This window comes from Ursus americanus, chromosome 10 (genome assembly GCF_024610735.1).
Source record: "Ursus americanus isolate L20-20 chromosome 10, mUrsAme1.1.p, whole genome shotgun sequence".
Taxonomy (NCBI): domain Eukaryota; kingdom Metazoa; phylum Chordata; class Mammalia; order Carnivora; family Ursidae; genus Ursus; species Ursus americanus.
The window spans coordinates 42,426,159-42,438,337 of record NC_142136.1 but is presented as its reverse complement, the minus strand read 5'-3'; the positions used below and the strand labels follow the sequence as shown (position 1 = coordinate 42,438,337).

Here is a 12,179-nt window from a genome sequence, read left to right as displayed (position 1 = left end):
ATTTTGTTTCATTTTCCAGATTGATGCTCCATTGTATCTATAGTTCCAAGTGTGTTACTTACTACCTTTAAATTACTTTCCAATCAGTTACATTATTACGATTATCTTACTATGATGCTTTTACCTCTTATTTCTGTTTTCACAGAATTAGCCTTACACCTCCTTATTGGTTTTTGCTATTATCAATGGAGATAACTGTGTCTTCTAGTACCATATTAAAAATGCAAAATGCATCAGTAACATTTTTTTCTGGATCATCTACTTTAATCATGTTTGTAATCATGTCCACACTCATGGTCTTGCTGAAATGAGGCTTAAGGATAGCGTTTCACATCTCTTGTTATGAGAAAATTTTTCATAAAGCACTTATTACTGTTTAAGATTCATAAGAGCGAAGAACATGTATTCCTTGTTCACCTTTGCTTCCTAAATATATATGACAGTATGTGGTGCATAGTAGATGTTAACCAAATATTTGTTGCATGGATAAAGTATTTTATTTTTTCTATCTTATCGTCTTTGAATGAAGGAAAACATCTCCGTTCCAAATTGGTTTTATCAAGAGGCAGCACTTGTAGGTTGATTGTTGGTATCATCTTTTGTGTAGGCGACTTCATATTCCATACTACCATGTAGAGCAATTTAAGTGGAAGATGTCTACCAAATTCTCTATGTTTCACAGGCTTTGCCTAATGCTTAACTCAGTCTTTTTTGTTGTTCTAATTTTCTAAGAATTTGAAGAGATAGAGGATATAAGAAAATAAAAGTCCTATGTATTCTACCCTCCTAACAATGTGGCTATTTTCCCTTCTTGTCCATTTGTTTTTGTGATTTTTAGGCTCAGGATATAGGAAGAGAAATCATTCTGGCAATGAAGATGAAAGCAGCAGGAAGGAATTCCATTTGTCTCAAAAAATTAAAAAATAAACAGAGATTTTAAACCAAAGGAATGGGTAAGCAATGTTTTGTTTGTTTAAAAAAAAGCTGTAGAGACAAGGGAAGAGGAAGAGAATAGCTGGGGAAGGGATCAGTAATCATTCTTGATATCAGCATAGCACACTTCAATCATAGTTTTTCATTTATGTACTACCATCCTAGAATTTGGTGCAAATTATTCTTAGATTCTGGCGGAATATTAATTGCACCATTCATTTGCTCACTGAACACACATTTATAGAGTGCATGAAAACCGCTGTATGCAAGTCACTGAATACAATGTAGCATTACAATGGTGAAATAGACACATTTTCTGCCTTCCCGGGTCTGTGGTGAGGCAAACAATACACGGAGAAACCAAAGGTAAGAAGTACAAGTCCTTATAGATAAAGAGGCCACAGAGGAGTAAAATCAACAATTTCAGAGATAAAAGAAAGAGTGGAGGATCTGTCATGGATTGGAGAGTCCTTCCTTCTTCACTGATACAGCTGCTACTCACGTCTATGCAGTTCGTTTATAAGAAGCGCCAGGCCACTGGTGTGAGATTTTCTGGGGTTTAAGTAAAATCAGAAATCAAGATAATTATGTGAAATTCCCTAACTTTAAAATATTGCCAGTACATGTGATTTTTTAAAAATATGCTGTTCTAGGTAACAATGACTGTGGCCTAAGAACACTCATTGTGGGGCCCTCTTTGTCACGAAGGTCCAACCTTTGAAACAACACACAAGCGTATGATAACACCATCGCAAATCAAAATACATGTCTCTGAATAAAGAAAGAGAACGCAGTACCAGGTATACATAATTAAAACAGAGCTGTTATAGAATGGTTCTTAAGAAGTTGACCATTATTCCGAGACTCAAAATGAAAAAAAAAAAAAAAAAAAGCCAAACATTGTAAAGGAATAGGAATCAGTTCCTCAGGCAGAGGAGGGGATTGCCAAGGGCTAGGGGATTAGAAAGAGTTTATGAACTAGTGGATGAAGGAGAGAGTTTCATGAGATGAGAATCAAGGTTGGAATGGGGACCAGATTTTAATCGACATTCACGTCCCTGTTTGAAGCCGAGATGATTCATGTACAGGGGGAAGTCATTGGAGGACTATAAACTGGGAAATGGCTCTAGTTGACTTTTACTTTAATTATCTGTATTACTACATGCTTTAAACCTCACCTATTCATTATAAACATTTTAAAGGGATGGTGGAAGAGGTTATTTGAGGAATTAATAGCCAGATACTTTTTAAGTGGGAGCCTCCAAAAAGTCAAAATGAGAATTCACTCTTCAGAAATAAATGAAATTGTGTAGAATTAAGGGGTGACATTTCTCTTTGTTACTCAAAATGTGGCCTCAGTCTATTTCTCTGTCCTCACAATAGACATGAAATTCTCTCTCCAAGTAATGCATCACCTTGATTTTTTTCTGCTTTGTTTAAGCCAATCAGAAACTCTGAGGAGAATGGGATATATTGCACCTGGGTAGAAAGAAATTATGTGAACATTTGGAGCCATTTCATGTGCTGTAGTAATATTGCCCTTGTGCATGATGGAGAAAATGTAACATTTGTTTTTCTGTTTAGTGAAAAATAAGAATGTGCCTTACCAAAAAAAAACAAAAACAAAAAAACAAAACAAAACCAAAAAAACAAAAAACTGCTGTCTGCTTATAAGTGGGCATGTTATCTTTATATTCTGAAGATATGATAGAGTTAAACTGAAGTTGTCTAAAACCCGCTTAGATAAGTTCTTTTGCAAGTATTAACAGCATATATCAGAATAAGAGGCAGGATCAAATGAAAATTTATAGATAAAGAAAAAATGCCATCGATACAGAAAAAGATGTAAGCCCATTATGCTGAAGGTTACTTATATTCTGTCTTGGACTCTGAATCTACTGTAAGTTTCCATTACTTAACCTATTTAGATAAAATGTTCCAGATATTAAGAAAATGACTCTTTATTTTAAATGCCAATATCTGTATTAGCATATTTCCACTCTACTTCTCAATGCAATCTATACAGACAATTAATCTAATTTGACTTTTGAATACTTTATGTTTTCCATTAGCTTATACTTATTACTAGTTTCCTAATTTTAGATCATGCCTTCTAATTCAGCATTCTTTTAAAGTTTTATGTGTATTTTATTTGAGTCAGTTTTGTAGTCTTTTTGATCATATTCAAAGCTTTAAATATGTCACCAGAAACACAAGACAGCTTTATTTGCAAAGGCTTTCAATGATGCCCATTCAGAAATATTTACACATCACAGTGAAATAAATATCTTGATTGAAGTGACAAATTGCATTTTTTACCACACTTTCTAAATGAAAGCAGAGCTGTAAAGTATTATATTACTGTCAAGAGAGTTTAATGTTTTAAACAATTCTCAAAAAGTTTTTGAAGATTAAATAAACATTATGCTCTAATAATTTGAACAACATTGACCCTCTGGAAACAAATTTGATGTTGCCTTCCACTTGAATATTGTTTAAAATGTGAGGGAGAAATATTAAAAAGAGGTATTTATTTTATCATATGATAAATATTTCAGTTGAGATGATAGCATCTTGGAAGAAAATTCTTGGATGGGTCTGATAGCAGCCAGCCTCTCATTCTCCAGTTGTGTATATTCTCTCAATTTTAGATAAGCTTCAGAACTTGCTAAGATTTTAACTTTCCACCTCCACAGCTCTGGGCTGAAGCACAGTGTCTACTGTGGCTTTTCCTTTAAGCTACATGAGAAGTCCCTCAGGGAGTCCTCACTGAGAAGTGGCTCAGAGGGATCCTCACCAGCTTCAGGCAGAACAGTGTTTGGGCTTCCATGTTTTTGAAGACGAGTTTCACATAGTATATACAAAATCAAAAACATTACTCTAGAAGGTATTACGGTGACACAGGGAATTTGAATGCCAAATAGTCATATATGATAAGAGATCACAAATTCTATTTCAGCTCCTCTTCTTCTGTTTAAGGGAGAATAGTATCCTTTATAGTCAGTCTCTTTCAGTTAGGGATTTCATTTTACCAAACATGTAAAGACATGACTCATACACATGGTAAGTGAACCTGTGTCAAAATATTTTACTGAATTCATTTTTTAAGGAGGTATTAGAGTAAGGGGTTAAAAGCAATTCCAGGAGAATTTGACCTTCAAAGGTTTATTTTCTCTATTGGGCAAAGTTCATTTGCATTGCTACAGGTGAAAACATTTGCATTACAATCATTTTTCTATAAATTAATTTCTATTCCTACAGAGTTGTAAAATGGACTAGTCGATCAAAATCAATCAAAAATACACAGCCCCACAGAATTAGAAAATGCCCAGAGGATGCACGAGGCACTGAAGATCCCCGGATGCCACTTACAGGATGCGGTAATCTCTTTTGCCCATTTACAATTCTTTGACATTTTGTTCCTGACAGGAACTACGAGAGAGTCTCCCCTCATGTCATGTAAAATAAATGTCTAAACATATGTGAGGCTAATACTTTAATTTTTATATTTTTATATAATCTATTGAATATTATAGACATATAATTCACAAGTTGATTGCCTTTTGGTTCTTTTATCCTTTTTTGTCTTAATATAAAGAAGCTAAAAATGCCTTCTGATTGCTTTTAGGGTTTTGGCTTATCTTTCTAACACATTTATATTCTGCCATTTAGTTTATTTTAAAAGAGGAATTAAGGAATTTAAAAATCCACTTTTTTATAACCTTTGTATTTCTGTAATTTATTACTCCCATTCCTGCTCCCGTAACAAGCATTCTGGCAGAAAGGAAGCAAACAAGAGGCAGGGAGGATCGTGCGTGAGAAGCAAGAGTAAAGAAAGAGAACAGGACTGTAAACGCATTCTGCTTATAGAATATTCAGTATTAAATTTGGTGTTTTTTTTTAATTTAAAAAATTAATGGAGCCAAAAGGAATAACATGCATACAAGATAAAACAGAATACAATAAGAATAAAATTGTAGGTATTTGCAAAATGAAGAATCTCATGGACTATTCTATTTGAAGGTAGGAAAAGCAAATTCAGAGGCTTATACAACAAAACCTCCAGGTGGAAAGTATGAACTTATTCTAGTCCATCCTCTAATATATTTGTTTCATTCAATGGAATAATGACTAATCTTAGTAATACTGTAAAAATAAAATAGTGGAAACTGAGAACTTTATTCAGGTGGGAGATAGAAATCAAGGAGAAAACAAATAAAATGTTAGACACAATTTTCCAAGAAATAACCTGGATTTTTTTGAATAAGATATTTACTTAAGTGAAATGAATTAACTCATCCTGCTATAGGACATGAGATCCTGAGGCCTTGAAAGGTGATCCAACATTCACATGGTAATTGAGATAGTTTACTTGCTATGGAATCAGGCTCTTTCTGTTTTTATAACAAGGTGAATTATTTTAATAGGATTACACAAAGAATTATTGTATTTACACCATAAGTGAATTTCTTTAAACAGGATTATTCACACTCCTGTAATTTGTAATTCTGTACACTAGATTGTCTCCCTACGATATAAAAGTGTTCAAAGAAACATTTTTTAACTGGTTGACATTTTAAAATTTAATTCCTAGGAAATTGGTGGAGTCCATTATATTTACTTAACAGATTATCATTAATACTTCAAAAAGAGGTTCATGCATCCTACATAAAGAATAAGTTAAAAATCAAACAATGAAAATATGACTGCATTTATTCTAGAAAAATTTTAGGAGCTTAAAAATACAATGTGGTCCTCAAAGTATAGTGAAATTTTTTGATTACATAGAGGAATGTCACCTTGCCATATAAAGGAGAAAATCTGAGTTTGCCAAGTGATATTTAGGGTACGAATAGTCAACAACTCCCAGAAAAGGGGTAGATTTCTGAAAGTTAATTTTTAACAATCATTTTTTTTGAAACCTGGGGTTTATTTCATCATATGACCATTACCCTATAAGGCAGTGAAGTTCTCAGATTAGTCAGGGAAAGCTTGTATGTATCAGAAGTAGAGAACCAAAAATAGTTTCAACTGCAGGTAGTCAATATGGCCATCATTTTGAGTTCTGAAATTTATGAGTCTCCTTAAAAAAAATAGAAAATACATATAATCTGTATTCTGAAATTCCAAATCCCATATCCTTTCCACTTGAAATTTGTGTCCTTTTTCTACCTCCCATGTCACATTTGCCCATTGTGACTGATTCCTCGTCCCAAACTGGCTTCTGCCCAAGAGAACTGATGGATTAATTTGTGTTGATTATAAATCAACTACAAAGATACTGAAAGCTCTTTTAAAAAGCAGTATGATACTAATGACAAGTGTGGTCCCTTGTGTTAGATTTAATGAATTCTATCCCCTGCCCTGCCACTTACTTACAGTGTGAATTTGGGAAAGTTGCTAAACTTATCTATGCCTCAGTATCTTTTTCTACAAAATAAGAGAAGACTCACTGTGAGTTATGAAGTACCTGAAACTGCACATAATATGCCCTCAATTAATATCAGCCTACTAAACTTTTTGATTTAGGAACAAATCAGACTTCTGTGTTTATCTGATACATACCTTTATTAGATTAAGCATTCAAATTGCTGTATTCCAGGTTTTTGGAATTATTTAAGTATTTGTCCAGCAATATAATGTATATTTCTTCCTATTAACTCATATAATGCAAAAAAAGGGCATATCTTCTAGTTCTTTTGTAAACTAAAAAATGATAAATTTACAAATTTAAAAGATGGATTACTTTTATCATTTTATAGGGCCACGCATCCTCAATAATTACATATGTTATTACTGAATTGAGTGAATATAACAAAACATATATAGAAAATAGCATATTTTATTAACTTAGTTAAGTATCTTACAAGGAACATTTTTCATGTAAAGGAAAAACTACATTATTTTGCTTACTAAATACCTAACTGTTAGAATTTCAAATTTTGCGTCTATAATATTTTAGTTAAAATACTACTAGAAATAGTAAATATGTGATATGTGTATTAAAGGAGACAACTGACACTTTATGACTTTTGAAAATTATAATACTTTAGAAAACTCAAGGGGCACATGGGTGGCTCAGTTGGTTAAGTGTCTGCCTTCAGCTCAGGTCATGATCCTGGAGTCCTGGGATTGAGCCCCATGTCAGGCTCCCTGCTCAGTGGGAAGTTTGCTTCTCCCTGTCCATCTGCTGCTCCCCTTGTTCCTTCTCTCTCAGCCTCTCTCTCTCTCACTCACTCTCTCTCAAATAAATAAATAAATAAATAAATAAATAAATAAATAAATAAAATCTTTAAAAAAAAGAAAACTCAAGATTATTCAATCAATAGTACAGTTCAATATGAACATATAATCATATTTTCAAAAACATTGCTTAGATTTGCCAAGAGTTCAAATTGTATTGAGTATCCAAAACCAAATCCAAGTCCTCATCCATCCAATGAGGATAAATAGCACTTCAGTAGATAACTGGAGTGTAAGTTGTCTATAGAAATAGAAACCACTGATGTTATTTATATATGGATGAATATGCATTTATTGCATCATATCCAGAACAAAAAGGAATTTTGTACTTTTACTTGTGATCATCGTCTGTTTTGTGAGCTACAAATAGCTAATCTAAGTTTTCTGAGTTAAAAAGATTAAACATTAATTATAGTTACTTAACTTGAAAATAAACATAATAAGGCTATTCATTAAAATATAGATTTAAATACATTAAATTTGAAACTTTGCTGAGAATGGGACACATGTGGATATCTAAAGAATTGCAAATAGTTATATTAACAAGTGGAAGAAAGACCTATTGAGTAACTAAATTTTTAAGTGGAAGGGATGATGTTGTCTGGAAGATAACTTTAAGAATGATGAAATTGATTAATTTACAAAGTAAATGACAATACGTTATATTCTTTCATAGTAGTTGGCACTGTGGGACTCTCACTAATTTGTTACTGTAATTTGGCATGCAACCATTATATTTCATGAGAATCATGTCTGGTCCTGTACTTCAGTCTCTCCATCATGTATACTCATTATTATTTGTATATATAATTATTAAAATTGCTAGAAATGATGCTAAATTTCATTCTATAAATTAATATTAATCACATTAGTTTAGAAAATATAAATTTGTAATATGTTATTAAGATATACCAACAGAAAGGATAATTATTTTTAAGAAGAAATGCAAATTTATGTATCTTGACAACTACTTATTAATTTTTAATGAAAATCTGGGTGAGAGGACAAAGCTCAGTCCCATACCCCATTTAATAATTTGAAATTATAATAGTTTATTAAATATGTGTGTGTACACGTGCATGCATGTAGTGATATTGAAGAAATGCTTTGTTGTGGAGAATGATAGAATAGTTCAGTAGTTCAGTCTAAATGCTCTCTTTTTTAAGGTTTATATTAACATTGCCACTTACCGGTACCGTGTTCTAGTCTATTTCTTGCAGTTTACAAATTCTTTTCTGTAGGTTTAAAAAGTTAATTGTAATTTATGGTCTCTGAAAGATAACTAGGCTTTGAAGTAATTTACTTGCAATTTAATGTGGATTTGCATTTCTAAATATAAAACTAAAAAGTGAAATTTCTTTCTGTCTTTCTATTTGTAGGGACCCAGGGCAGGCCACCCCCAAAAGTGCCACAATGACATATTGATTATTTTGAATTGAATCTACCTGGGAAACAGCTGGTAAAAGGACACTCAGACCTTCCTCTATTCCCCTAAAAGCAGGAAGCAAATCTCCCACATGAAAAATACCCTCTGTGCATAAAGAAGTAAAAAGACAACCTTATCAGTAGAGGTAGGGACTTTAGAGTGGAGAAAGCTGTAGAAACAAACCAATTTTTTTAATCCATTACTACAGCCTCTGTTCTGCTTAGAATTCCTTACTAATTAAAGCTCCCAAACACTTGCTTTCTTTATCCTGCCAATTCATCACAAATTTATTGTCTCTTGTCTAAAATGTATAAAAACTACCTGCTTTGGTCATTTTTTTGGGGTCTCAATTTCATTATGGGGCCTCTGTGTGCACGTAATGAAACTGTTTTTTTCCTGCTTAATCTGTCTCATATCATTTTAATTCCTAAATGTACTAGAAGAACCCTGGGGTGCTGGTGGGGTGGGGAGAAGGAAATGTCTTTTTCTTCTAGGTTTTTCTACAGAGAACTGTAGCAGAACAAAGTAATTATACTTTTCTTAGTAGTTGTGAAAAAAATTTAGTTTGTGGATATGCCAATTTGGTTTTTGGCATTTCATTTATTCTTTTTCCTCCATGTTTTCAAAAAGGAAAGAGGAAATTTGCATCTTACAATTTTGCAGGTAGGGATTTTTGCAGAGATATTGTGAGAGCTGTAATTTATCATTGTTAAATCAAATATTACATAAAAGTGGAAATTTATTAGTGCAAAATTAGCCAGGTTTTGTTACATGTTTATCTTGATTTATCTGATCATTATCTCTGTCCTTGACTATTCAGAGGCATTCATGCAGGTTTCCAAGTTTGGGAGCAAATATATAACCAAGCTGTTTCTGTGCATGTAAAGGTGGAAAATTATTTTCCAGTATAAACTTTAAATTAGAATGTAATGCTTTGGGGCGCCTGGGTGGCACAGCGGTGGGGCGTCTGCCTTCGGCTCAGGGCGTGATCCCGGCGTTATGGGATCAAGCCCCACATCAGGCACCTCTGCTATGAGCCTCCTTCTTCCTCTCCCACTCCCCCTGCTTGTGTTCCCTCTCTCGCTGGCTGTCTCTATCTATGTCGAATAAATAAATAAAATCTTAAAAAAAAAAAAAAAGAATGTAATGCTTTATCCTTTAGTAGCACTGCCTAATATAAACTTCTGTGATAATGGAATTACATGTCTGTTGAACACTTGAAATATGCCTAGTGAAGCCAAAGTGATTTTTAAAATTTATGATTTTAATTAATTAAAATGTTATATTTAGATATCCACATGTGGAATGTGCCTACCATGTTAGACAATATAGCCTTAGAGTTTTATTATTACTCTTTCATTCATTGTACCTAAAATTTAAAAAGAATTTTTTAAAAAAGATTTTATTCATTCATTTGAGAGAGAGAGTAAGAGCAAGAGAGCACAGCAGGGGGAGCAGCAGAGGGAGAGGGAGAAGCTGACTTCCCACTGAGCAGAGAGCCTGATATGGAGCTCAATCCCAGGACCCTGAGATCATGACCTGAGCTGAAGGCAGCTGGTTAACCAGCTGAGCCACCCAGGCGCCCCTAAAAAGAATATTGTTTTAACATTTGATCTTCACAGGAAATTAGCATGGTAAACAGTTTGCTTTATTTTTAAGTTTACACAATTTAATTTACTGTGAAGGTATGATAGAAAGATACAAGCAAGTGGGAATTTCTAAGGGAGATGTTTCTGTTTATCATGTTCTTGATGTTTCTAGACTTTTAAAACAATCAGCCACAAGTGCCAGTCAGCTGCTCTGTTTAAGGCAGCAAGGTACTTTTTTACACCATTCACTACAATGTGGCTCAAGTCCAGGGACAAGGAACGTGGTGATCTCCTGCATAGAGAATTCTCTGGAGCATTCTGGACTAATCTGGGAATTCTGGGGAAACTGAAGTCTCATAATTTACTAATTAGAGTATGGAAAATCTACCACAGGGGCAGGTGGAAAGGCAGGTACAAGCTTTTATCCATGACATTTAAACAGTTTGACATAGAAGCAATCTTATAATCATGACTATTGGTCCTATTTGTATTTGAACTTGTTACAGAAAAAAATATAACATAAAGAATGTGCAATGATGACCTTACTCAGAAAGTCCATTAGATAGTTTTGAGTTAAAACATAGATACAGGTATATGTGAAGAAATAAGGTATAATTAAAGAATTGCAGTGTTGTGTGTTCAGGGAAATGAAATCAGACAGATTCTAGGGTATTAAGGAACAATGGCTTCATTAGAAATAAGAGTACAATTTAAAGCTGTATTGAATTGGGTGGGGTAAAACTGGAACAGAAATAGAAGACCAAAACAATTAAAGTTACTTCAGTTGCACTTCCTTAACAGGTGGGATAATTACTCCCCGAGCAGCATTTCAGGAAAAGACTGAACTTAATACTTGATCCTTTCATCTGCAAGTATGAACAAGATAGAAGAAAATATAATCACTTTTTAGTATAGAAAATTAAAACAAATTTTTTGTTAAACGTTTTTGTTTTAAGCATAAATTTCGTGCATATAAAAACAAGAAAATTAGGAGAGGAAAATAGAACCATGTGGTTAAGGTGGTCCTGTTTTGGAAACCAAGTGTAGGCAGAAATGCTTCAACTTTAGAAAATAGAAGATGATAATTAGTACAATCAAAATAAGGTTGATTATTGAGTTTATGGTTAATTTTTAAAATTAATTCACAATTTTGAAAAAGGATAAATGGAAAATCAAATTTGTATTTATTTTAACAGCATGGTTTTGAGTTTCAAAACAGGCAGTTATAATGGAAGGCTGAGTACGCAGGTAAAGATTGAGTGGCAACTATTTCAATGACAGTACACCAAAAATTCTAACAGATTCTAGACATGAAAGATTAGTATTTTGAAATATAAGTAGAAAGATTTAGAGATGTAATGAAATAAGGACAATAAATTTGATACCTTATCACTTGTTAGCCAATTATAATACTCTTTGTTAGCAGATGTAAAAAATAATTAAGTGTCAAGTATTTATTATTAAAACATATGCAGATACCCGTAAGAAATGTTTTATTTTATCAGGTTAGAATCGTGTAAAAGCTTAATAATACACACAGTTGTTATAACTGTGAGGAAACAGCCTCTTGAATACATTGCTGCTACAAAGGCAAATTAGTTTTTAAAAAAAGAAATGCAAATAAATTGCAAACATTAATGAGGGCAATGCTTTTCTTTTTTTTCTTTTTTTTTAAAAGATTTTATTTTATTTATTTATTCGACAGATAGAGACAGCCAGCGAGAGAGGGAACACAAGCAGGGGGAGTGGGAGAGGAAGAAGCAGGCTCATAGCGGAGGAGCCTGATGTGGGGCTCGATCCCACAACGCCAGGATCACGCCCTGAGCCCAAGGCAGACGCTTAACCACTGTGCCACCCAGGCGCCCCGGCAATGCTTTTCTTAATTCATTCATTTTTAAAAAATTATTTCCCCACCATTATTAAAATACTATTGACAACATGTAAGTGTAAAGTGTACAAAGTAGGGGCACCTGGGTGTCTTAGAGGGT

General features: G+C 33.4%; 1 long non-coding RNA gene across 2 annotated transcripts in view; it reads left to right on the top strand.

The window, feature by feature from the left end:
• LOC123801148 (uncharacterized) overlaps window positions 1-12,179 on the top strand; it is a 90,119-nt gene that overhangs the window by 62,631 nt on the left and 15,309 nt on the right. Inside the window, exons 4-6 of one of the 2 annotated variants that reach the window (XR_015725860.1) lie at window positions 839-953; window positions 4,195-4,313; window positions 8,556-9,736. This is a non-coding gene — a long non-coding RNA (uncharacterized LOC123801148). Of the gene's footprint in view, window positions 1-838; window positions 954-4,194; window positions 4,314-8,555; window positions 9,737-12,179 lie in introns of those variants that run through there. The other variant, XR_015725859.1, reaches the window with a different exon arrangement.